Source organism: Amblyraja radiata, chromosome 6, assembly GCF_010909765.2.
Source record: "Amblyraja radiata isolate CabotCenter1 chromosome 6, sAmbRad1.1.pri, whole genome shotgun sequence".
Taxonomy (NCBI): Eukaryota; Metazoa; Chordata; class Chondrichthyes; order Rajiformes; family Rajidae; genus Amblyraja; species Amblyraja radiata.
The window spans coordinates 7416474-7441161 of NC_045961.1; the positions used below are offsets into that span (position 1 = coordinate 7416474).

Here is a 24688-nt window from a genome sequence, read left to right on the forward strand (position 1 = left end):
CAGAAGTGAGGACAGTACAGAGCTGGTCGGGGGGGGGGGTGCGCAGAGGAACAACTCCAGGACTGTTTGGAGTCTGTAGACTGGGCAATGTTCAAACACTCGGCAAAGGACTTGAACGAATACGCCACAGTCATTACAGACTTCGTAAAGAAATGTGTGGAGGACTGCATCCCTACAAAAACCTTCTGAGTGTTTTCCAATCAGAAACCTTGGATAAACTTTGAGATCCGCACTCTTCTGAAGTCCAGACTCAGGGCATTCACTCCCAATGATACAGTGGCCTACATGAAGTCCAGATACAACCTTGGCAAGGCCATCAAAAAGGCCAAAAGGGACTTCTGCTCCAAACTGGAGGATGAAACAGATGTTCGGCAGCTGTGGCGGGGCCTGAATGCAATCACCTCCTACAAGGCGAAACCAGGAGGCAGCTCGAATGCCGGTGTAACATCACTCCCTGACGAGCTCAATGCGTTTTACGCACGCTTTGATAGGGAGAATACTGATGTGCCTTCCCGATCTCCCATTCGCTGTGATGGCATTTCAGTCTCAGTCAAAGAGGCCGACATCAGGAAATCCTTCAGAGGGGTGAACCCCCGAAAAGCACCTGGTCCTGATGGTATACCCGGTCGTGTTCTAAAAACCTGTGCGGACCAACTGGCTGGAGTTTTTACGGACATTTTCAACCTCTCACTTCTGAGGTCTGAGGTCCCCACCTGCTTTAAAAGGGCATCAATTATACCAGTGCCCAAGAAGAGTAAGGTGACGTGCCTCAATGACTATCGACCAGTGGCACTAACGCCGGTGGTGATGAAGTGCTTTGAGAGGTTGATCATGGAGCAAATCAACTCCTACATCGACAAAAACCTGGACCCACTGCAGTTCGCTTACCGCCACAACAGATCAACGGTGGATGCGATCTCACTGGCCCTCCACTCCGCTCTGGACCACTTGGACAACAAAAATTCATGTCAGGCTGTTATTCATCGATTACAGCTCGGCATTTAACACATTCATCCCCTCCAAGCTGGTTACCAAACTCGCAGAACTGGGTCTCTGCGCATCCCTCTGCAATTGGATCCTCGACTTCCTCATTCACAGACCACAGTCTGTTCGTATTGGTGGAAATGTGTCAGACTCGATAACAATCAGCACGGGAGCACCTCAAGGCTGCGTGCTCAGCCCCCGGCTGTACTCACTCTATACCCATGACTGCGGAGCCAATCAGTGCGAACTCCATCATCAAGTTCGCTGACGACACCACTGTTGTGGAGCGTATCACTGATGGGGATGAGTCAAATTATAGAAGAGAGATCGAGCAACTGTCCATATGGTGCCAGCGCAATAACCTGGCCCTCAACACCAGCAAAACCAAGGAACTGATTGTGGACTTTGGAAGGAGTAGGAGGGGGACCCACAGCCCCATTTATATCAACGGGTCGATGGTTGAAAGGGTCAACAGCTTCAAATTCCTGGGCGTGCACATCTCTGAAGATCTTTCCTGGTCCAAGAACACTAATGCAATTATCAAGAAAGCTCATCAGCGCCTCTACTTCCTGAGAAGATTACGGAGAGTCGGTTTGTCAAGGAGGACTCTCTCTAACTTCTACAGGTGCAGTCGAGAGCATGCTGACCGGTTGCATCGTGGCTTGGTTCGGCAATTTGAGCGCCCTGGAGAGGAAGAGACTACAAAAAGTAGTAAACACTGCCCAGTCCATCATCGGCTCTGACCTTCCTTCCATCGAGGGGATTTATCGCAGTCGCTGCCTCTAAAAGGCTGGCAGTATCATCAAAGACCCACACCATCCTGGCCACACACTCATCTCCCTGCTACCTTCAGGTAGAAGGTACAGGAGCCTGAAGACTACAACAACCAGGTTCAGGAATAGCTACTTCCCCACAGCCATCAGGTTATTAAACCTGGCTCGGACAAAACTCTTGATTATTAATAACCACTTTCTGTTATTTGCACTTTATCAGTTTATTTATTCATGTGTGTATATATTTATATAATGGTATATGGACACACTTATCTGTTTTGTAGTAAATGCCTACTATGTTCTGTGTGCTTCAGCAAAGCAAGAATTTCATTGTCCTATACAGGGACACATGACAATAAACTCACTTGAAGTTGAACTTGGAGGGATATGGACCAAATGTTGGCAGGTGGGACTAGCGTAGCTGGGACGATGTGGGAAAGTTGGGTCGAAGGGCCTGATCCACACTGTATTACTCTATAACTCCACACGGCAATTCTTTTTACCGAAGCAGATTAACTACAAACATGTACTTCTTTGGTCGCGCTGGGTGATGAAAGTCCCCGCGAAGGGGCCGATTCAAGCTCCGCTCTATGATCTTTGCTGCACCAGGACGTCTCCCTCCTCCAATCACCGCGCTCTATCCTCAGTCCCACCCCCCCTACTTCCGCCTCTGACCGACACCTCCCTCCTCCAATCATCCCACTGAATCATCATGTCCCACACCCCCCCCCCCAACTGCCTGCTGACCAACGTCTCTCTCGTCTAATCGGCGCCCTCGATCATCAGTCCCACCCCCACCGTCTCCCTGAAAGCTGAGATTTTTAACAGATTTGTTTTTCACCGAATTTCAAAATCCGATTACAAAACATGGGGGGATTGTCCCCCACCTCTCAAAACATCAAGGGACGTGCCCCCCTCGTCCCCCCCAGGATTTACACCCATGTTTGTACCGCCAAATTTGGAGTACAGTTCTGATCACCCCACTGTAAGAAGGGTGTCATGAAGCTAGAAAGGGTGCAAAAAGCATAGGAGGATGTTACCGGGTCTGGAGGATTTGAGTTATAAGGAGATAAGGCTAAATGTTGTTAAATATATAAAAAATAAATTATGGATTCCTGGTCTAGGTTATTATATTTCTTCTCAAGCAGGCCTTCTCCAGTAGATTGATAAGAGAGAGAAGCCCAGACTAGTCCCATTGAGGGGTATTGATACAATGTCCGATGCCTTTGAAATGTGCAATGAGCGATGCCTTTGAAATGACTTGTCTTGAAAGTACCAACTGATAGGATGCTTTTGATATGCGACTGCTGATTGACAAGAGAAACTCAGATGCATCCTGTGGTAATGTGTATTGACTGTACCTCTGACCATGACTAACATCTTTGGAATGTGCTTAGGTGACAAAAAAATACCATGTAATTCTTTGTTCATGGAAGTGGTGACACGAGGAGAGTCAAGAGTCTATGTTGCTGACTTGGCTGGTGTATCCTCGCTACATCCATCGGCCCATAATTAGTAACGCTTTCAGTTGGTCTAACTAACTGTTTTGTGAGTTGTCTGTTTATTAAGGAGTGAACTTTTTCAGAGAAACTGGAGAGAGTGGGTCATCATTACTTGGAGCACAAGTGGCTAAGTGGTGACCTTATAGAAGTTTATCAAATAATGAGTGTGAAGTCTTTTCCCCAGGGTAGGAGATTCTCAAACCCGAGGGCATAAGTTTAAGGTGGGAGGGAAAATATTTACAAAGGGATCCAAGTAACAACTGCTTCACACACACAGCGTGATATATTTTGCCTCTGTCCCACTTAGGAAACCTGAACGGAAACCTCTGGTGACCTTGCCCACGACCCAAGGTTTCCATGAGGTCGCCGGAGGTTTTGGTCACTCGCCTGGAAAGCCTCGAACTGGATCGACCGAAGCATGAGCTGCATCTACCGACCAAAGATCCTACAGGATCTTTGCTACCGACCGCACACACACACACACACACATATATCGCGAAGGTGGGGGCCATGGAGAGCGGAGGAGCGCTGTCTGCGCGATGAAGATCAAGGTAAACGGCTGCCACAGAACACGGTAAGTCCTTTAGAGAGCGGGGGGGGGGGGGGGGGGGGGGGGAGAGGAGGGGGGAAGAGGAGAGGAGGGGGGAGAGGAGAGGAGGGGGTGAGGAGAGGAGGGGGAGAGGAGACGGGAGAGGAGACGGGAGAGGAGACGGGAGAGGAGACGGGAGAGGAGACGGGAGAGGAGACGGGAGAGCGACCCCACTCCACTGGCTTCGACCAAACGGCAACCTATTTTTAGTCAAGGTACACAAAAATGCTGGAGAAACTCAGCGGGTGCAGCAGCATCTATGGAGCGAAGGAAATAGGCGACGTTTCGGGCCGAAACCCTTCTTCAGACTGATGGGGGGTGGAGGGGAGAAGGAAGGAAAAAGGGAGGAGGAGGAGCCCGAGGGTGGGGGGAATGGGAGGAATCAGCTCGAGGGTTAAGGAAGGGGAGGAGACAGCAAGGGCTAGCAAAACTGGGAGAATTCAACATTCATGCCATCCGGACGCAAGCAACCCAGGCGGAATATGAGGTGCTGTTCCTCCAATTTCCGGTGTTGCTCACTCTGGCAATGGAGGAGACCCAGGACAGAGAGGTCGGATTGGGAATGGGAGGGGGAGTTGAAGTGCTGAGCCACCGGGAGTTCAGGTAGGTTATTGCGGACTGAGCGGAGGTGTTCGGCGAAACGATCGCCCAACCTCCGCTTAGTCTCCCCGATGTAAATCAGCTGACATCTAGAGCAGCGGATGCAGTAGATGAGGTTGGAGGAGATACAGGTGAACCTTTGTCACACCTGGAACGACTGCTTGGGTCCTTGAATGGAGTCGAGGGGGGAGGTGAAGGGACAGGTGTTGCATTTCTTGCAGTTGCAACGGAAAGTGCCCGGGGAGGGGGTGGTACGGGAGGGAAGGGAAGAATTGACAAGGGAGTTGCGGAGGGAGCGGTCTTTGCGGAAGGCAGACATGGGGGGAGATGGGAAGATGTGGCGAGTGGTGGGGTCACGTTGGAAGTGGCGAAAATGACGGAGGATTATTTGTTGTATGTGACGGCTAGTGGGGTGAAAGGTGAGGACTAGGGGGACTTTGCCCTTGTTGCGAGTCCGGGGTAGGGGAGAGAGAGCAGTGTTGCGGGGTATGGATGAGACCCTGGTGCGAGCCTCATCTATGGTGGTGGAGGGGAATCCCCGTTCCCTGAAGAACGAGGACATTTCCGATGCCCTGGTGTGGAACGTCTCATCCTGGGAGCAGATGCGGCGTAGGCGGAGGAATTGGGAGTAGGGGATGGAGTCTTTACAGGGGGCAGGGTGGGAAGACGTGTAGTCCAGATAGCTATGTGAGTCAGTAGGTTTGTAATGTATGTCGGTCAGGAGTCTGTCCCCTGCGATGGAGATGGTGAGGTCAAGGAATGGTAGGGAAGTGTCGGAAATGGTCTAGGTGTATTGGAGTGCCGGATGGAAGTTGGTGGTGAAATGGATGAAGTCAGTCAGTTGTGTGTGGGTGCAGGAGGTGGCCCCAAAGCAGTCGTCAATGTAACGGAGGTAGAGGTCGGGGATGGGGCCCTGGTACGTATTGAACAAGGATTGTTCAACGTACACGACAAAGAGGCAGGCGTAGCTGGGGCCCATGCGTGTGCCCATAGCTACGCCTTGTGTTTGGAGGAAATGGGAGGAGTCAAACGTAAAGTTGTTGAGGGTGAGGACCAACTCCGCTAAGCGGAGGAGAGTGTCAGTGGCTGGGTATAGGTTGCTCCTCTGGTCGAGGAAGAACCGGAGGGCTTTGAGGCCATCCTGGTGGGGATGGAGGTGTAGAGTGACTGGACATCCATGGTGAAGATGAGGGGGTGACGGCCTAGAGAGTGGAATGCACCCGCTGAGTTTCTCCAGCATTTTTGTGTACCTTCGATCTTCCAGCATCTGCAGTTCCTTCTTGAACATATTTTTAGTCAAGACCAGTTTTGATTATGTTGAACTAATCGAAGAAACCCAGAAGAAGCCTCGACCACGCGGAAACCACTTTCGACCATTAGGGAGAGTGACCAAAACCTCCGGCGACCTCATGGAAACCGTGGGTCGCGGGCAAGGTCACCAGAGGTTTCCGTTCAGGTTTCCTAAGTGGGACAGGGGCATTTGGAATGAGCTTCCCTGTGTTGTCCAACAGAGAGACCATGAGGTACAGGTATGTGTAGGAAGGAACTGCAATTGCTGGTTTATACCGAAGATAGACACATATACTGGAGTAACTCAGCGGTCAGGCAGCATCTCTGGCAAAAAGGAATAGGTGACATTGTACAATGACATTTAAAGTTGGGCAAGTATGCGGATCAGAGGCAGGCATGTGAAACTAGCTTGGTTAGGCAACTCGGACTGCATAGACAAATTGGGGCGAAGGGCCTGTTTCCATGCTGTGTAGCTCTGACTCCACAAAAGTGCTGGATAGCAATGTAGGTACCAGGCATCATCTGGTTTTAAAAAGGGCCTGTTTCCATGCTGTGTAGCTCTGACTCCACAAAAGTGCTGGATAGCAATGTAGGTACCAGGCATCATCTGGTTTTAAACCAGTCAATGATGGGTCTTTATCTAAATGATCCATAACCAACTATATTGTAAACAGCACGCGACAAGTAAAATTACAACCGGCTCCGTTTGTCTTCATGAGTGACAGCATAAATACTGAATATCTCCAGTTCATTCTGCCCTGGAACCATTTTCCTTAACTTTTATTTAAAAGGCATTTGATGGCTATACATCATGTATAAATTGTCCAAAGGTCAGTGCTTTCATTATGATGGTCCTCACCAGTGCGGTTGTATTGTCACCTTTAAAACATTACTAGATTTCCAACTTTAGAACTTTTAACATTGCAAAATTATTAAAAAGTTTTTAAAAATTGTGAATTCAATTAGGCAGTCAGACGCTTAAAAGCTTAAGCAGTTTATAGCAGGGCTGCCAACATTGGGTGAGAGTTGGGAGTGAGAAAATGCGAGAGACCAAGCCCGAGGGAGCGTAGCGACACATGAGTGTAGCAGCACATGAATGATCTTAGTATATTCATGTATGGAAATCAGATTATAATCAAGCACTTGGCCCATGTTGACCAACCTGGGTCTCACTGCACACCTGGTACTACTCCTGACCCTGACTCCAGTTGTATACCTTCTCTCATTCCTGACCCTGAGTCCAGCCTTACACCTGGCCCCCTATTCTACCCTGATCATAGCTGCTTGCCTGCCTAGGATCCCAGACTTCCATTGTCCCAGCTTTGACTGCACACCTAATACTATTCCAGACCTTGACTCTGGATGCACACTTGGCCTTGCTCCTAGCCCCTCTGCACTGACAATATCTGGCCCACATATAAAGCCCCATATAGAAACATAGAAACATAGAAATTAGGTGCAGGAGTAGGCCATTCGGCCCTTCGAGCCTGCACCGCCATTCAATATGATCATGGCTGATCATCCAACTCAGTATCCCGTACCTGCCTTCTCTCCATACCCTCTGATCCCCTTAGCCACAAGGGCCACATCTAACTCCCTCTTAAATATAACCAATGAACTGGCCTCGACTACCCTCTGTGGCAGGGAGTTCCAGAGATTCACCACTCTCTGTGTGAAAAAAGTTCTTCTCATCTCGGTTTTAAAGGATTTCCCCCTTATCCTTAAGCTGTGACCCCTTGTCCTGGACTTCCCCAACATCGGGAGCAATCTTCCTGCATCTAGCCTGTCCAACCCCTTAAGAATTTTGTAAGTTTCTATAAGATCCCCTCTCAATCTCCTAAATTCTAGAGAGTATAAACCAAGTCTATCCAGTCTTTCTTCATAAGACAGTCCTGACATCCCAGTAATCAGTCTGGTGAACCTTCTCTGCACTCCCTCTATGGCAATAATGTCCTTCCTCAGATTTGAAGACCAAAACTGTACGCAATACTCCAGGTGTGGTCTCACCAAGACCCTGTACAACTGCAGTAGAACCTCCCTGCTCCTATACTCAAATCCTTTTGCTATGAAAGCTAACATACCATTCGCTTTCTTCACTGCCTGCTGCACCTGCATGCCCACTTTCAATGACTGGTGTACCATGACACCCAGGTCTCGCTGCATCTCCCCTTTTCCTAGTCGGCCACCATTTAGATAATAGTCTGCTTTCCTGTTTTTGCCACCAAAATGGATAACCTCACATTTATCCACATTATACTGCATCTGCCAAACATTTGCCCACTCACCCAGCCTATCCAAGTCACCTTGCAGTCTCCTAGCATCCTCCTCACAGCTAACACTGCCCCCCAGCTTAGTGTCATCCGCAAACTTGGAGATATTGCCTTCAATTCCCTCATCCAGATCATTAATATATATTGTAAATAGCTGGGGTCCCAGCACTGAGCCTTGCGGTACCCCACTAGTCACTGCCTGCCATTGTGAAAAGGACCCGTTTACACCTACTCTTTGCTTCCTGTTTGCCAGCCAGTTCTCTATCCACATCAATACTGAACCCCCAATGCCGTGTGCTTTAAGTTTGTAAACTAATCTCTTATGTGGGACCTTGTCGAAAGCCTTCTGGAAGTCCAGATACACCACATCCACTGGTTCTCCCCTATCCACGCTACTAGTTACATCCTCGAAAAATTCTATAAGATTCGTCAGACATGATTTACCTTTTGTAAATCCATGCTGACTTTGTCCAATGATTTCACCACTTTCCAAATGTGCTGCTATCCCATCTTTAATAACTGACTCCAGCAGTTTCCCCAGTTTCCCCACCATGTTAGACTAACTGGTCTGTAATTCCCCGTTTTCTCTCTCCCTCCCTTCTTAAAAAGTGGGGTTACGTTTGCTACCCGCCAATCCTCAGGAACTACTCCAGAATCTAAAGAGTTTTGAAAGATTATTACTAATGCATCCACTATTTCTGGAGCTACTTCCTTAAGTACTCTGGGATGCAGCCTATCTGGCCCTGGGGATTTATCGGCCTTTAATCCATTTAATTTACCCAACACCACTTCCCGGCTAACCTGGATTTCACTCAATTCCTCCAACTCCTTTGACCCGCGGTCCCCTGCTATATCTGACCCCCTGGACTTAACCTATTACGTTCAAGTCCACAGATGCTTATCTAATGCGGTAATCTTTTATGGGGCACGTCACGGACAAAATTTTGTATAACAAAAATTGCGACATCCATTGGCTTCCTTGTTATCTAACATGCTTGTTACTTTGTCAAAGAAGTCATCAATTGGTTGAACACAATTTCTCATCCATAAAATTATACTCACTCAGCTGTATAAGTATTCTGTTACCATTTCCTTAATTTTCCTAACAAACTGTCCTGAAGTCATTTTCACTATTTTCAGTATTTTGCTGTCTTTCTCTCAGCTGGGACTTCTCCGAAATGCAAAATCCAATAACTATACATATTTAAGTAATAATATTCTACTTAATGTGATCTTGAGAGTACATCATATTTTCTGCGCTATTCATAACACAACAATGATAAAAAAGATCTTTGTTTTGATTGCACCTACCAACATGCATACATTATTATATTACAGTTAATATGTACCGAGGGCAAATTTTTGTTCCAATGCTCCCCATTCCCAATACATATATTTTACATTGCAGTGATTGAAATCCAAGTGAAGTTTAAATGGCATCAGAAAAATAAAACCTCCAGAATGGATGATATTCATTATGTGGGTACACAGAAATGCTGGAGATACTCAGCGGGTGCAGCAGCATCTATGGAGTGAAGGAAATAGGCAACGTTTCAGGCCGAAACCTTTCTTCAGATGTTGAAGTATCTTCAACGTTTGAAGTATTTTTAAGAGGTAACTTTTTAAGGGGTAACTTTTTCCACACAAAGGGCGGTGGGTGCATGGAACAAGCTGCCAGAGGAGGTAGTTGAGGCAGGGACTAGCCCAACATTTAAGAAACAGACTATTACATGGATAGGACAGGTTTGGAGGGATATGGACCAAAAGCAGGTCGTGTAGCTGGGACATGTTGGCAGGTGTGGGCAAGTTGCGCCGAAGGGCCTGTTTTCACACTGTATCACTCTATGACTACATTATACCTCCACCATGCATGAATACTTCAAAATCAAGTGGTCGAGTTTTATTGCCCTATACTCAAGCATAGAAACATAGAAAATAGGTGCAGCAATAGGTCATTCAGCCCTTCGAGCCAGCACTGCCATTCAATATGATCATGGTTGTTCATCTAAAATCAGTACCTCTTTCCTGTTTTTCCCCATATCCCTTGATTTCGCTAGCCCCAAGAGCTAAATGTAACTCTTGAAAACATCCAGTGAATTGGCCTGCACTGCCTTCTGTGGCAGAGAATTCCACAGATTCACAACTCTCTGGGTGAAAAAGTGTTTCCTCAATCTCAGTCTTAAATAGCCTACCTCGTATTCTTAAACTATGACCCCTGGTTCTGAACTCCCCCAACATCGGGAAATTTTTTCCTGCAGTTACAGTAAGTGAAAATCTAGCAGGCAAGCAGGATGCTTTCTCTAACCACCCCCATTTGACGGCCACTATCTTCCACCGCTTCTACCCAGTGCTTGGTACCTACTTCCAGAGCCACTGGTTGTCCTCCAGGATGCACCGAGCCGCAACCTGGTTCATGCCGGTCATCAGGGCGAATTCGACAGAGACTCTCACGGCAGCGGCGCAACGCTTCCAATGCCTCCGACGGCCCGGGACTCTTGCACTGAGGCTGCTCCATGGCCGGAGCTGCAGAGAGTGACTCGCCAGCCCGGCAAACACACGCCAGCCCCGGCTTCCCGTCCGCATCTGCCCCCGCTGATCTGCTTCCATCCCTCCCTCCGCCCCGGCTCCCCAACACCCGCGGCCCATGCAGTTGATATTAGTTTTGAAATTCTCGATTATAACAGAATTTCTCACGATCAGCATGAGAGCGTCAGAATTGAGCGAAATGTGTGAGTCTCACGGCCAATGGGTGAGAGTTGGCAGCTCTGTTGGATTCCATTAAGGGTGGTTATTGGCCTATTTCAAAAGTCTGTGGAATTCTCTGCCTCAGAGGGTGGTGGAGGCAGGTTCTCTGGATGCTTTCAAGAGAGAGCTTGATGGGGCTCTTAAAGATAGCGTAGTCAGGGGATATGGGAAGAAGGCAGGAACGGGGTACTGATTGGGGATGATCAGCCATGATCACATTGAATGGCGGTGCTGGCTCGAAGCCAAATAGCCTGCTCCTGCACCCATTGTCCATTGATATCAGCCCCTTCATGTTCTTCCAAGCAATTTCTTTAACCTGTCATTTTAGGAATTCATCCTGATCTTATACTGTTGGCAAGGAATTACAGGTGCTGGTTTGCAAAAAAAAGAGGCAGAATGAAGAGGATTTCCAAAGTCTACAGAGTGATTTAGGCCATTTGGAAAAATGGGCTGAAAGATGGCAGATGGAGTTTAATGCTGATAAATGTGAGGTGTTACACATTGGCAGGACAAATCAAAATAGGACGTACATGATAAATGGTAGGGAATTGAAGAATACAGTTGAACAGAGGGATCTGGGAATAACCGTGCATAGTTCCTTGAAGGTGGAATCTCATATAGATAGGGTGGTAAAGAAAGCTTTTGGTATGCTAGCCTTTATAAATCAGAGCATTGAGTATAGAAGCTGGGATGTAATGTTAAAATTGTACAAGGCATTGGTATGATTTAAAAATAAATTGGATAGGCATATGGATGAGAAGGGAATGGAGGGTTATGGTATGAGTGCAGGCAGGTGGGACTAAGGGAAAAAAGTTGTTCGGCACGGACTTGTAGGGCCGAGATGGCCTGTTTCCGTGCTGTAATTGTTATATGGTTATATGGTTAGAGTGCTGGAGTAATTTAGCGGTTCAGACAGCATCTCTGAAGAAAGGTCCTGACTCAAAACATTGCTTATTCATGCTCGCCTGAGATGCTACCTGAGCCGCTGAGTTACTCCAACATAGAAACATAGAAATTAGGTGCAGGAGTAGGCCATTCGGCCCTTCGAGCCTGCACCGCCATTCAATATGATCATGGCTGATCATCCAACTCAGTATCCCGTACCTGCCTTCTCTCCATACCTTCTGATCCCCTTAGCCACAAGGGCCACATCTAACTTCCTCTTAAATATAGCCAATGAACTGGCCTCGACTACCCTCTGTGGCAGGGAGTTCCAGAGATTCACCACTCTCTGTGTCAAAACTTTTTGTCTGATGAAGGACAAAGTTCTGGAGTAACTCAGCGGTTCAGGCAACATCCCTGGAGAGCATGGATGGGTGACGTTTCAGGTTGGGACCCTTTTTCAGACTGATTTCTGTCTTATCTTGTGTTAACACTGAAAATACACAAAGTAATCTTGCCAAATATCACAGTATGTGAAGACAACATACAAACAAACCCTTACTTGGGCATAGTATCCAAATGTCATTTTACATTTATACAGTATTTTCTTTCCACTAATCCTTTGTTTTATGGCACATATACAGCGCATTCAGAAATTATTCACTTTTTCCACATTTTGTTACGTTACAGCCTTATTCTAAAATGGATTAAATTCCTTTTTTTTGTATCATCAATCTACACACAATACCTCATAATAAAAAAGTGAAAGCAGGTGTTTAGAAATTTTTGCAAGTAATTATAAAGAAATAACTGAAATATCACATTGTGGCGTTACCTGGGGAGTAGGCCACTCCCTAGTTCATCCCCCTCGGCACTTGATGGACAGGTCCGGGGGCGGCTTCCAGCTACGAAGATAAGAGCAGGGATTTTTGGCACGAGACCAGTCTTCAGTCTCTCACTGAAGCGGAGAGTAGTGTGCTGTGCTCATTAAAGCCTCTACCGAATTTGCCTGGCTCCTCGTCTTCATTCCGGACTCTCTCATGCACCCGCTACACTGGTGACCTCGACAGTTCGTCGTAAGTCGCGATGGACCCAAATGTTCTACAGGACGCACAACCGCCCTTGGGCCCTGCCGGCCCCGCCGATCTCCATGCCGTTGTGCTGAAACTGCCTACCCTGTGGACCGACGAGCCCGAAATCTGGTTGGACCAGGCCGAGGCGCAGTTTGCACGGCGGGACGTGACGGCAGATGCAACAAAATACTATTATATAATCAGCGCCCTTGACCAGGCCTCTGCACGACGGGTTAAGCCTTTTCTCCTGTCATCTGTGGATGCTACATTCTCGCGTGTACTGGCCCGACTTCCCTGAAATCCTCGACCCGCAGTTCCGCTCCTCCGCACCGAAACACGGGGTGGAGCATCACATTCCGACTACTGGCCCGCCCATGCATGCCCAGGCGCTGCGTCTTCCACCGGACAAACTCCGTCTAGCTCGGGAGCAGTCGCTGGGTATCGTATGTCCCCCTGTCCGTTTCGTGCCTCCGGTTCTTAGGTGGGTGGGGAGGGGGGTCCTGTGGCGTTACCTGGGGAGTAGGCTATTCCCTGGTTCATTCCCCTCGGCACTTGATGGACAGGTCAGGGGGCGGCTTCCAGCTACGAAGATGAGAGCAGGGATTTTGGCACGAGACCAGTCTTCAGTATCTCATTGAAGCGGAGAGTAGTGTGCTGTGCTCATTAAAGCCTCTACAGAATTTGCCTGGCTCCTCGCCTTCATTCCCGAAGGTCTCATGCACCTGGTACAACATTTACATAAGTATTCAGACCTCTTACTCAGTACTTTGTTGAGGCATCTTTGGCAGCGACTGCAGCCTCAAGTCTTCTTGGGTATGATGCTATAAGCTTGGCACACCTGTATTTGGGTAATTTCTCCCATTCTTCTCTGCAGATCCTCTCTGTCAGGTTGGATGGGGAGTGTCGATGCACAGCTATTTTCAGGTCCCTCCAGAGATGTTCGATCGGGTTCAAGACCGAGCTCTGGCTCGTCCACTCAAGAACATTCACAGACTTGTCACGAAGCCACTCCTGCGTTGTCTTGGCTGTGTGCTTAGGGTCGTTCTCCTGTTGGAAGGTGAACCTCCGCCCCAGTCTGAGGTCCAGAATGCTCTGGAGCAGGTTTTCATCAAGGATCTCTTTTTACTTTGCTCCGTTCATCTATCCGTCGATCCTGACTAGTCTCCCAGTTCCTGCCGCTGAAAAACATCCCCACAGCATGATGCTATCACCACCATGCTTCACCGTAGATATGGTATTGGCCAGGTGATGAGCGGTGCCTGGTTTTCTCCAGACGTGACGCTTGGCATTCAGGCCAAAAAATTCAATCTTGGTTTCATCAGACCAGGGAATCTGGTTTAGGTGCCTTTTGGCAAACCCCAAGCGGGCCGTCATGTGCCTTTTACTGAGGAGTGGCTTCTGTCTGGCCACTCTACCAAAAAGGCCTGATTGGTGGAGTGCTGCAGATATAGTTGTCCTTCTGGAATGTTCTCCCATCTCCACAGAGGAACTCTAGAGCTCTGTCAGAGTGACCATCAGGTTCTTGGTCACATCCCTGACCAAGGCCCTTCTCCCCCGATTGCTCAGTTTGGCCGGGCGGCCAGCTATATGAAGAGTCCTGGTGGTTCCAAAGTTCTTCCATTTAAGAATGAAGTAGTCCACTGTGCTCTTCAGGACCTGCAATGCTGCAGAAATTGTTTTATACCCTTCCCCAGATCTGTGTCTCGACACAATCCTGTCTTGGAGGTCTACGGACAATTCCTTCGTCTTCATGGCTTGGTTTTTGCTCTGACATGCACTGTCAACTGTGGGACTTTATATAGACAGGTGTGTGCCTTTCCAAATCATGTCCAATCAATTTAATTTACAACTGGTGGACTCCAATCAAGTTGTAGAAACATCTCAAGGATAATCAATGGAAACAGGATGCACCTAAGCTCAATTTTGAGTGTCATAGCAAAGGGTCTGAATACTTGTGTAAATGTGACATTTCAGTTATTTATTTTTAATTATTTTGCAAAAATGTCTAAACACCTGTTTTTGCTTCTTCATTCTGGGGTATTGTGTGTAGATTGATGATAAAAAAAAAATGAATTTAATCCATTTTAAAATAAGGCTGTAACATAACAAAATGTGGAACAAGTGGTCTGAATACTTTCTTGAATGCACTGTATCTCAACTGTCAAGGCGAATCACAAATAAAAAATACGTTACAATCGACTTAACCATTCCTCGTCAATAGTTTTAATATGCTTTAAAAATGACTATTTATTCATTTGACTACATCTCCCACAACACTTTGATAGCTCCTGATGCAACCTCAGAACACCCCAAAATTAGTGAATCACCTCTGAAATAATCATTGCCATCTTGCAATTGTAAATAAACAGATCTTATCCCTTAAAATACCTCTCTCAGTTGCCTCCTTTTAAACCTCCCAGCTAGCTACTCCAGTTCTCTATCAGACTGGATTAGCTTTTTAAAGTGCAAGCTGGTATTTACTCTTTCTAACTGAATTTTCTGTGGCTATAGGCCTATGTCCCTCTTTGACCCCAAGGTCAAAAACAATCTGTATCTAATTGGATTTTTTTCCCCCCAATCTTCAACTACTTCCTTCTGTTTAGGTTTATTATCGTCGCATGTATCAAAGTCTTTGTTTTGCATGATATCCAATCAAATCAGATAAAATTATACATAAATACAATTAAGCCAGACTCAAGTACAATGGGTAGAGCAAAGGGGAAGATACAGAGCGCAAAAGATAGTTCTCAGCCTTGTCGCGCACCTGTTCCATAGGCAAAGTCTAATGTCCACAATGGGGTAGCGGTGAATCAGACAGTACCCAAGCTTATGGAGAAAGAAGAAAGGGAGAAAGAATGGCCAGGGTGGGCCACGTCTTTAATTATCTTGGCTGCTTTTCTGGGGCAGTGTGAAGTGTAGGTGGGGTCAATGGTGGGACGGATGGTCTGTACGCAAAGAGTTAATGCTGATGCACACTCCACGAAAACTATGTCACTTACAGATCAGTGCAGATTTGTCCAAAACCATGAATGAAGTCACAAATAGACCTTTCTGTGAATGTCACTAACCAAGTGGAGAGATTGGTGGGAATCATAGAAACATAGAAATTAGGTGCAGGAGTAGGCCATTCGGCCCTTCGAGCCTGCACCGCCATTCAATATGATCATGGCTGATCATCCAACTCAGTATCCCGTCCCTGCCTTCTCTCCATACCCTCTGATCCCCTTAGCCACAAGGGCCACATCTAACTCCCTCTTAAATATAGCCAATGAACTGGCCTCGACTACCCTCTGAGGCAGGGAGTTCCAGAGATTCACCACTCTCTGTGTGAAAAAAGTTCTTCTCATCTCGGTTTTAAAGGATTTCCCCCTTATCCTTAAGCTGTGACCCCTTGTCCTGGACTTCCCCAACATCGGGAGCAATCTTCCTGCATCTAGCCTGTCCAACCCCTTAAGAATTTTGTAAGTTTCTATAAGATCCCCTCTCAATCTCCTAAATTCTAGAGAGTATAAACCAAGTCTATCCAGTCTTTCTTCATAAGACAGTCCTGACATCCCAGGAATCAGTCAGGTGAACCTTCTCTGCACTCCCTCTATGGCAATAATGTCCTTCCTCAGATTTGGAGACCAAAACTGTACGCAATACTCCAGGTGTGGTCTCACCAAGACCCTGTACAACTGCAGTAGAACCTCCCTGCTCCTATACTCAAATCCTTTTGCTATGAAAGCTAACATACCATTCGCTTTCTTCACTCCCTCTCGCTCTGACCCCAAAAAAGCGAGAAGCTGTAAAGCTAACCCAAATGACCAGGCTCGTATCTTGTGGTGTACCACAATAACAAGACACAGCGTGTGTTGGGTTTCACATGGCAAGTTGCTCAAACTCCACATGTAATCAAGACCTCCTTGATTAGATTACAACTGTAATCTCTTCCAGCAACTTATTACTTTCCTTGTATTATTACTGTTGTATTTCTTGTATTAACTGCTCTTTTCCAAGACACTATTTTGTCGGCATCTTCCCAAGAGACCCAATATAATCGACACTGATATTCTGAACAGTAATTTCTTTCTTAGTGATCTGTTTTCTGCCTAAAGCAAATGCTTTCAGCCATGGGTCCTGCCTTTGCATCCGGCCCTGATTGATGGGCAATCTGACTAGAGTTCGCCTTTAAAAAAGCAGCTGCTATAAATGAAAACAAAATCTTTCTAAACTGCGGCAATTACTGAAAGATTTATCTTCATTTTAAAAAAAAGTTAGTGCAACAAAAAAGCTTGCATCAAGTAAAAATGTAGATGTAGATGCACCTAAAAGTGCAAATGGACAGTTGAGATACTGTTCGTATCCCCCTCCTCCGCAGCCAACAATGGAATGTTGTGGGTTCTTTGGTCATCGGTGACGGCTCTGATCTGTTCAGTACAGTTTCGTACCTTGAGTATCCCTCTCCCCTGAATCTCGCTCTGACCCAAAATGTCCAGAGTCTGGTGGTGCGCCATTTCAATTCTTGCTATTGAGGGAGTGCAGCGTAGGTTTACAAGGTTAATTCCCGGGATGGCGGGACTGTCATATGCTGAGAGAATGGAGCAGCTGGGCTTGTGGAGTTTAGAAGGATGAGAGGATATCTCATTGAAACATATAAGATTGTTAAGGGCTTGGACACACTAGAGGCAGGAAACATGTTCCCGATGTTGGGGAAGTCCAGAACCAGGGGCCACAGTTTAAGAATAAGGAGTAAGCCATTTAGAACGGAGACGAGGAAACACTTTTTCTCACAAAGAGTGGTGAGTCTGTGGAATTCTCTGCCTCAGTGGAGGTAAGAGAGGGAGGGAGGGGGAGGGAGAGAGGGGGTGGAGGGGGAGGGAGAGGGAGAGGGAGAGGGGGGGGGGGGGGGAAGGGGGGGAGAGGAGGTGATCAGTGATCAATTTCACTGCTGATGAAATGCAGTAAGCAAACGCGATAATTCCCAATATTTTCAATCTTGATATCTGCACGCCCAATGTTTGCCAAGCACTTTAGCTTCTCTTCTTCTTCTTATCGAGTCCACACACAAGATTAGAAGTTGTTCAGCCAGAGCTGAACACACTTCTCGGCATCTGCACAATGGTGTCTGTCTTGCGCTTCTTGTGCGTCTTGTGCGTGGTGGTGGAAAGATTGGTTGAAACAGGGCCGCGACGTGAACGCTCTTTCCTTGACCCCAGCACTTTAGCTGTTGCTGTCCCTTCAGCAGTCGCTTCTCTCTACCATCATTTCTCCTCACTTTTGCAATTCTGAAGTAGGATAGATGTCTCTCACGCTTACCCCGATTTCCACAATTATTTACAGCACATAAAATGACATTTTTAACGGGTAAGAAAGTACGCGATTCGTGTATTAACAGTATATGCCGGAAGCTGCCATGTCCTCCACATGGATTGAGCTGGTCCGTGGGTCACGCCCTTTGACCCGATGACCTTACGTGCAAGCCCACTATTTTGTAAAAAGTGAAGATTCTCATCAGACAATCTTGACCATCAGTTTAAAGAGGCAGTAAAACTGTATTAACCTGTCACTATCACGCCCCCCCCCCCATTCTCCTATAAATGCAGCTTGTAAAACACTCAAGAGATTTAATAAACTATTAAAACAATGCAATAAACTGTGTGCGACCAATATTTAAAACAAGGGTGATTTATTTTCAATAAAAGGGCATGAGAAAATGTTCCATAAAGATTGCATTCCTGAACACACAGTTATCAGCACAGTGCAGCAAAAACAAAAAGGAGGCATTTGATATTTCTACCAAATTGCTTGACAAGTCCCAAACCTCTGCAGTATCCTTCTCAATTCTCCTTTGAACGTTCCCTATTGAGCCTGTATTCCCACCCACGGCGATACATTCCAACAACTTGTCACTTATAAGGTTTCTTCTCATATTACCTCTTTTTTAGGGATCTTCTTAAACCTATGAGTTGCACTGCTGACCTTCCAGCCACTGGAAGCATTCTCTCTTTACTCTGCCCAGCAAGTCTCAACTTGGCGCCCCTCGATCAACTATCTCATAACAAGGAACTGCAGATGCTGGTTTATGCCAAAGATAGACATAAAACGTTGGAGTAATTTAATCAGCCTGAAAAAAGGTAGTGACCTGAAATGTCAGCTATCCATGTTCTCCAGAGATGTTGCCTGACCCGCTGAGTTGCTCCAGCACTTGGTGTCGATCTGCTTGGCAACAACAATCCACTTTCCTACATGGGCTTTAGTGGTGCTCAACAAACTAGTACAGATATAGAAAACTAATCATCTAGAGAGGATTTAACAATCAAAAACCTAACCAGTCACGTCAATAAATCACTGCACAGATCCATGTTGTGAATCTCTTCCCCTTTCTACATTAGCTGTTATAGGCAATGCAGGATTCACCAATGTTTCAAGACCAAGTTCAGTTAAGCTTAGTCACGTACCAAGGTACAGTGAAAAGCATTTGCTGCAAATTAACCAGTCAGCAGAGAGACAATACATGATTACAATCGAGCAATTCAGTGTACAGATACACAAGGTAATAACGTTTAGCGCAAGGTAAAGCCAGTAAAGTCCGATCGAAGATAGTCCGAGGGTAACCCCAGGTAGTTAGTAGTTCAGGACTACTATCTACCTCAAGGGGTGGAGAAATTTGGCTGGATTTACAATCTAAATCTAAAATTGGAGGAGAGTGTTCATAATAATGTTCTCATTTTGGCACGCAAGTGAAGACAAGTAAAGAGCTTGATGAGAAAAGGCTGAAAGTATCCATGACCCATCTGAAAAGGAATTCATGTTGTTCAACCCTGATTTCTATTCTTGATGGATAAATGCACCTTCTTGATTCTTTCATGTGATATGACTGAAGCAACAAAGCCAGGGGATCAGATGATAAAAATAATTCCCAAATCAAAGATGGATAAAATCTATTTAATCCACGCATTGGCCCATTACAAAGCAATCCACAGAGCCTCTGACAATATCCAGGGATGTAAAAGCTCATTCGAGCTGAAGCAGCCACTTCCAAGAGAGTTGTGAGTCTGTGGAATTCTCTGCCTGATATGGCGGTGGAGGCCGGTTCTCTGGATACTTTCAAGAGAGAGCTAGATAGGGCTCTTAAAGATAGCGGAGTCAGGGGACATGGGGAGAAGGCAGGAACGGGGTACTGATTGGTGATGATCAGCCATGATTACATTGAATGGCAGTGCTGGCTCGAAGGGCCGAACCACCTACTCCTGCACCTATTGTCTATCGTATGGTGCTAACCATGTGGTCCCCTCTACATTTGGTGAAGTCTTACAGCAGTAATTAGAGTCATGGAGTCATACTCCACGGAAACAAGTCTTTCGGCCGGCTCAACTTATCATGCTGACCAAGATGCACATCTTTGCTCATTATTTGCCTGCATTTGACCTATACAGGCTCTGAACTTGAAAAACAAAAAAAATTAAAAGATGCTGGAAATCTGAAAGTACCCGGGGCACGGTGGCACAGCGGTAGAGTTGTTGCCTGACAGTGTCAGAGACCTGGGTTTGATCTTAACTATGGGTGCTGTCTGTACGGAGTTTGTATGTTCTCCCTGCGACCACGAAGGCGTTCTCAGGGTATTACTGTTTCCTCCCACACTCCAAAGACGTAGAGGTTTGTTGGTTTATTGGCTTCAGTAAAATAAGTTGTCCCAAGTGCGTAGGAATATATACCTATCCACTCTCCCATAAGTTGACGAGGCCACACAGAGTATTACGTTCTGTTTCTGTCACCCTACAGAGGTTAAGCCGAAAAATGTGTGGAAAATATTTATTTGTCAGGACTCGAGGGCCTGAATTATAGGGAAAGATTGGGCAGGCTAGGACTTTATTCAGGTTAAGACTTTATTTATAGTTTACGGGATGCGGAAAGGTAATCTTATAGAGGCGTTAAAAATCATTTGGAGAATAGACAGGGTGGAATTTTACCCAGGGTAGTCCATTTCAAGGTGAGGATACAAAATGTAACAGGAATCTGAGGGGCAATCTTTTCTACATGGGGTGGTGATTATATGGAACAAGCTGCCAGAAGAGGTAGTTGAGGAAGGTCCTATAAAAGCATTTACAAGGACCTTTACATAAATAAGAACCTTTTAGTGGGATATGGGCCAAACATGGGCAGGTGGGTCTAGAGTAGATGGAGCATTTTGCATGGATGAGTTGGGTCAAAGGGCCTGTTATCGTGCTGTATGACAACGCCTACTCCAATCTCAGCAACACCCTGACGAATCTTCAGTGCACTCTCTCCAGCACAAGACATCCTTCCTACAGCATGGTGACCAAAGATCCTATAGCGAGCAAGATAGTCCACTCCACGAAAAAGACGTAGTACGGTCATGGGCTGATTCATGGGTAATTTAAGGCCCCATTTCCGTAACCGGCTTCCGTCTCCGCACCAAAGATCCCATAGTGCGGAGACGGAAGCCAATTTACGGAAACGTTATTTGGTAAAAATCTTCTCCTCATTTTCAGAAATTGAATTTATTGACACAAACTGTTCCCCCGCAACATTGGTTACACTGCGAGTCGGGTCGGGTCCGGTAACGGAAATGGATGAAAAAAAAAGGCCCACGTTCCGTACTACACGTCAGCCCATTGCATTTAGCAGGAGTGGTCTATCTTGCTCCGCTATAGGATCTTTGATGGTGACTAAAAATGCACACTATACTCCAGGGGCAGTTCAACTAAGCTCAAGGAATGGCACCATCGTCAGCCCTGGCACAGTTGAGCCTTCTGGCCTCACTGAGTACAATGAGCCATCCCTGTGTCACCTTGCATTTCCAGTGGTTTCAAACCATCCCCATCCCACTCATGACTTCAACTCTACCAGTTTCCCCATCTGTTCTGTCCCCATCACCACCAACACAGCCACCCGTCAACCATGAAACATCCTTCCCTCCCCTCCCGAACTTCAATTTCTATCTATTCAAGGTCAGTTTATTATCACATGTACCAATTAAGGTACAGTGAAATCCAGATTGCCCGAAACAGCAGCATTTTGTGTCTTCATAGATATCGTCTTGCCAGCCGAATATTCTCGACACCGTTGTTATTCACCAAGCCCTGAATCTGCAGTGGTCTGCTTTTGTATACAGTAATTAAAGGAGCGATTGTAGAAAAGGTATTCATTGGAGTGGGAAATATTGTTTAACAAAGGAAGAGTGCTCATAAACATTGTTGTGCAATGTGGTTGTGCTCAATGTGGAGTGCATTTGGAAAGCAAATTAAGTTTATCTTCAAACAGTCTTAAACTTGGATCTAAAAGCTGGTTAGAAACCACTTCAAACGCCATGAAATTTACTTCAGACGCTGACCAAAAATGGTTAATGTTGTGAGTATCTTTAAAATACAAACATCTGGTAAGGAATGAGATAAATTTAACAGAGATGAGATAGTTTACAGTTCATGACTAAGGCAAACATAAAATGATCTGTTCAGAGATAGCGCACATATGACATTTCATTTAAAGGCCACAAAAGAAATAGCTGATACATTATGATTGTCGAGCTGTATCTAATCAAAGCATTTGAATCGTGAGAATATGAAAGCAAATCTTCCAAAAGAAATCTTGTTTTTGCACCATGTCTTTCAAGACCTCAGAGTATCCCAGTGTGTTTTACATCCAATTAAGTGTTATTGAAGGGCAGTCCATGCTATTATGTATTGAAAGATATTACGGCAATAGCATGTAGATAGAAACAAGCATTGGTTTTCAGTACACGCCATTCGGCCCACCGAGTCTACTCCGCCATTCAATCATGGCTGATCTCTGCTTCCTAGTCCTAATTTCCTGCCTTCTTCCCATAACCCTTGACACCCGTTCTAATCAAGAATTTGTCTATCTCTGCCAATATCCACGGACTTCGACTCCACAGCCCTTGTGGCAACGAGTTCCACAGATGAACTACCTTCTGACTAAAGAAGTTCCTCCTCACCTTTTTAAAAGAACACCCTTTAATTCTGAGGCTATGATCTCAGGTCCTCGACTCTCCCACCAGTGGAAAGAACATTTCCACATCCACTCTAAGTCTTTCATTATTCTGTAAGTTTCAATAAGGCCCCCCTCAACCTCTAAACTCCAGCAATTAGAGGTGCAGTGCTATCACACATGTATGAAATGCAGCAAGCTTTTACAAATAACAATAATGTGACAGTAACCAAATTATCTCGAGTGATGGTATTGAAATTGTTTTGTTTTTTATACTTCAAGAGATTTGGCATTGCTACGCTGGGACGAAGATTGTTCTACGCCTTTATAATTTTCTATACATATATGCTATATACAGGCCTGTTGTGCTGCTGCAAGTAGGAATTCCATCGCTCTGTTGTCGGTTTGTATGAGGATGAAACACTTGACCATTCTATCATTCCAGGGAACACAATGGAAGTTTGTCCAAGCCCTCATAACTAATACTCCCTAATCCAGGCTGCATCCTGGTGAACCTCATCTGCACCCTCTCCAAATCCTTCCAGCCAGCACCGCCATTCAATGTGATCATGGCTGATCATCCCCAATCAGTAGCCCGTTCCTGCCTTCTCCCCATATCCCCGCTATCTTTAAGAGCCCAAGTGTTTTTTAGTTTTTTTTAGTTTTAGAGATACAGCGTGGAAACGGGCCCTTTTGCCCACCGAGTCTGCACCGACCCACATATTAACACGATCCTACACACACTTGGGACAATTTACACTTATACCAAGCCAATTAACCTACAAACCAGTACGTCTTTGGAACGTGGGAGGAAACCGAAGATCTCGGAGAAAACACACACGGTCATGGGGAGAACGTACAAACTCCGCACAGACAAGCACCCGTAGTATGGCTTGGCGATCGCTTCGCCCAACACCTCCGCTCAGTTCACAATAACCAACCTGATTTCCCGGTGGCTCAGCACTTCAACTCCCCCTCCCATTACCAATCCGACCTTTCTGTTCTGGGTCTCCTCCATGGCCAGAGTGAGGCCCACTGTAAATTGGAGGAGCAGCACCTCATATTTTGCTTGGGTAGTTTACACCCCAGCGGTATGAACATTGACTCCTCCAATTTCAGGTAGTCCTTGCTTTCTCCTTCTTTCCCCTCCCCTTCCCAGCTCTCCCACAGCCCACTGTCTCCGCCTCTTCCTTTCTTCTTCCCGCCCCCCCCACATCAGTCTGAAGAAGGGTCTCGACCCGAAACGTCGCCTATTCCCTTCGCTCCATATATGCTGCCTCACCCGCTGAGTTTCTCCAGCATTTTTGTCTCTTCGATTTTCCAGCATCTGCAGTTCTTTCTTAAACATCTCTAACAATGATGATGCTTTTCCAGATGTGAGTAAATCCTGTCCAGAAGAATCTTCTCCAAAAATGTATCTACCTCTGATGCAAGGTTGACCGGCTGATCATATCCTGTTTTGTCTCTTCTGCCCTTAAACAGAGGAACGATAAACTATTCCCCTGTTCTCTGCTGTCTCAGCGGTGGCTAAAGAGAATACAAAGTTCTCTGTCAAGACCCAGGAAATCTCCCCGCTTGTTTTTCTCAATAACCTTGGGTTAGATCTCACCAGGGCCTGTGGAATATCGTTCTTAATGCTCTTCAAGACCCAATACCACCATCCCTTTGCTGTCAACATGCTCAAGAACATCAGCGTACCCTTCCCCTATCTCACTAGAATTATTATTTTATGTAACAAAATGTCACAATATTAGAGACACAAAATGACAATACAATGCAATTTTCAAGTAAAAGGTTGCTTTCCTTTACAATTGAAGTACCACACCGACCCTACTTTCAATTTATTAAAGTAAAGAGAAGGAAAATGACACACAAATATGCCTTTACAAATTCCTTCAGGTCATTAATCTGCCATTCAGTCTTCAGATGTCTTTACTCCCACGCATAAAGTTTCAATCTGATTAAATCAATATATGGCACTTGTACAAAGGGTGATTTTAAAATTGTATACATCAAGTACAAAATTACA

At 46.0% G+C, this 24688-nt stretch overlaps 1 protein-coding gene and 1 long non-coding RNA gene across 2 annotated transcripts in view; one reads left to right on the forward strand and one right to left on the reverse strand.

Annotated features, from left to right (window-relative positions):
* The window catches only part of uvrag (UV radiation resistance associated), a 270572-nt gene that overhangs the window by 156772 nt on the left and 89112 nt on the right, over positions 1 to 24688 (reverse strand). The window lies entirely within an intron of this gene.
* On the forward strand, positions 15565 to 23891 carry LOC116974043. The gene is made up of 3 exons (XR_004412267.1): positions 15565 to 15627; positions 17488 to 17489; positions 23879 to 23891. It is a non-coding gene; the product is annotated as an uncharacterized LOC116974043 (long non-coding RNA).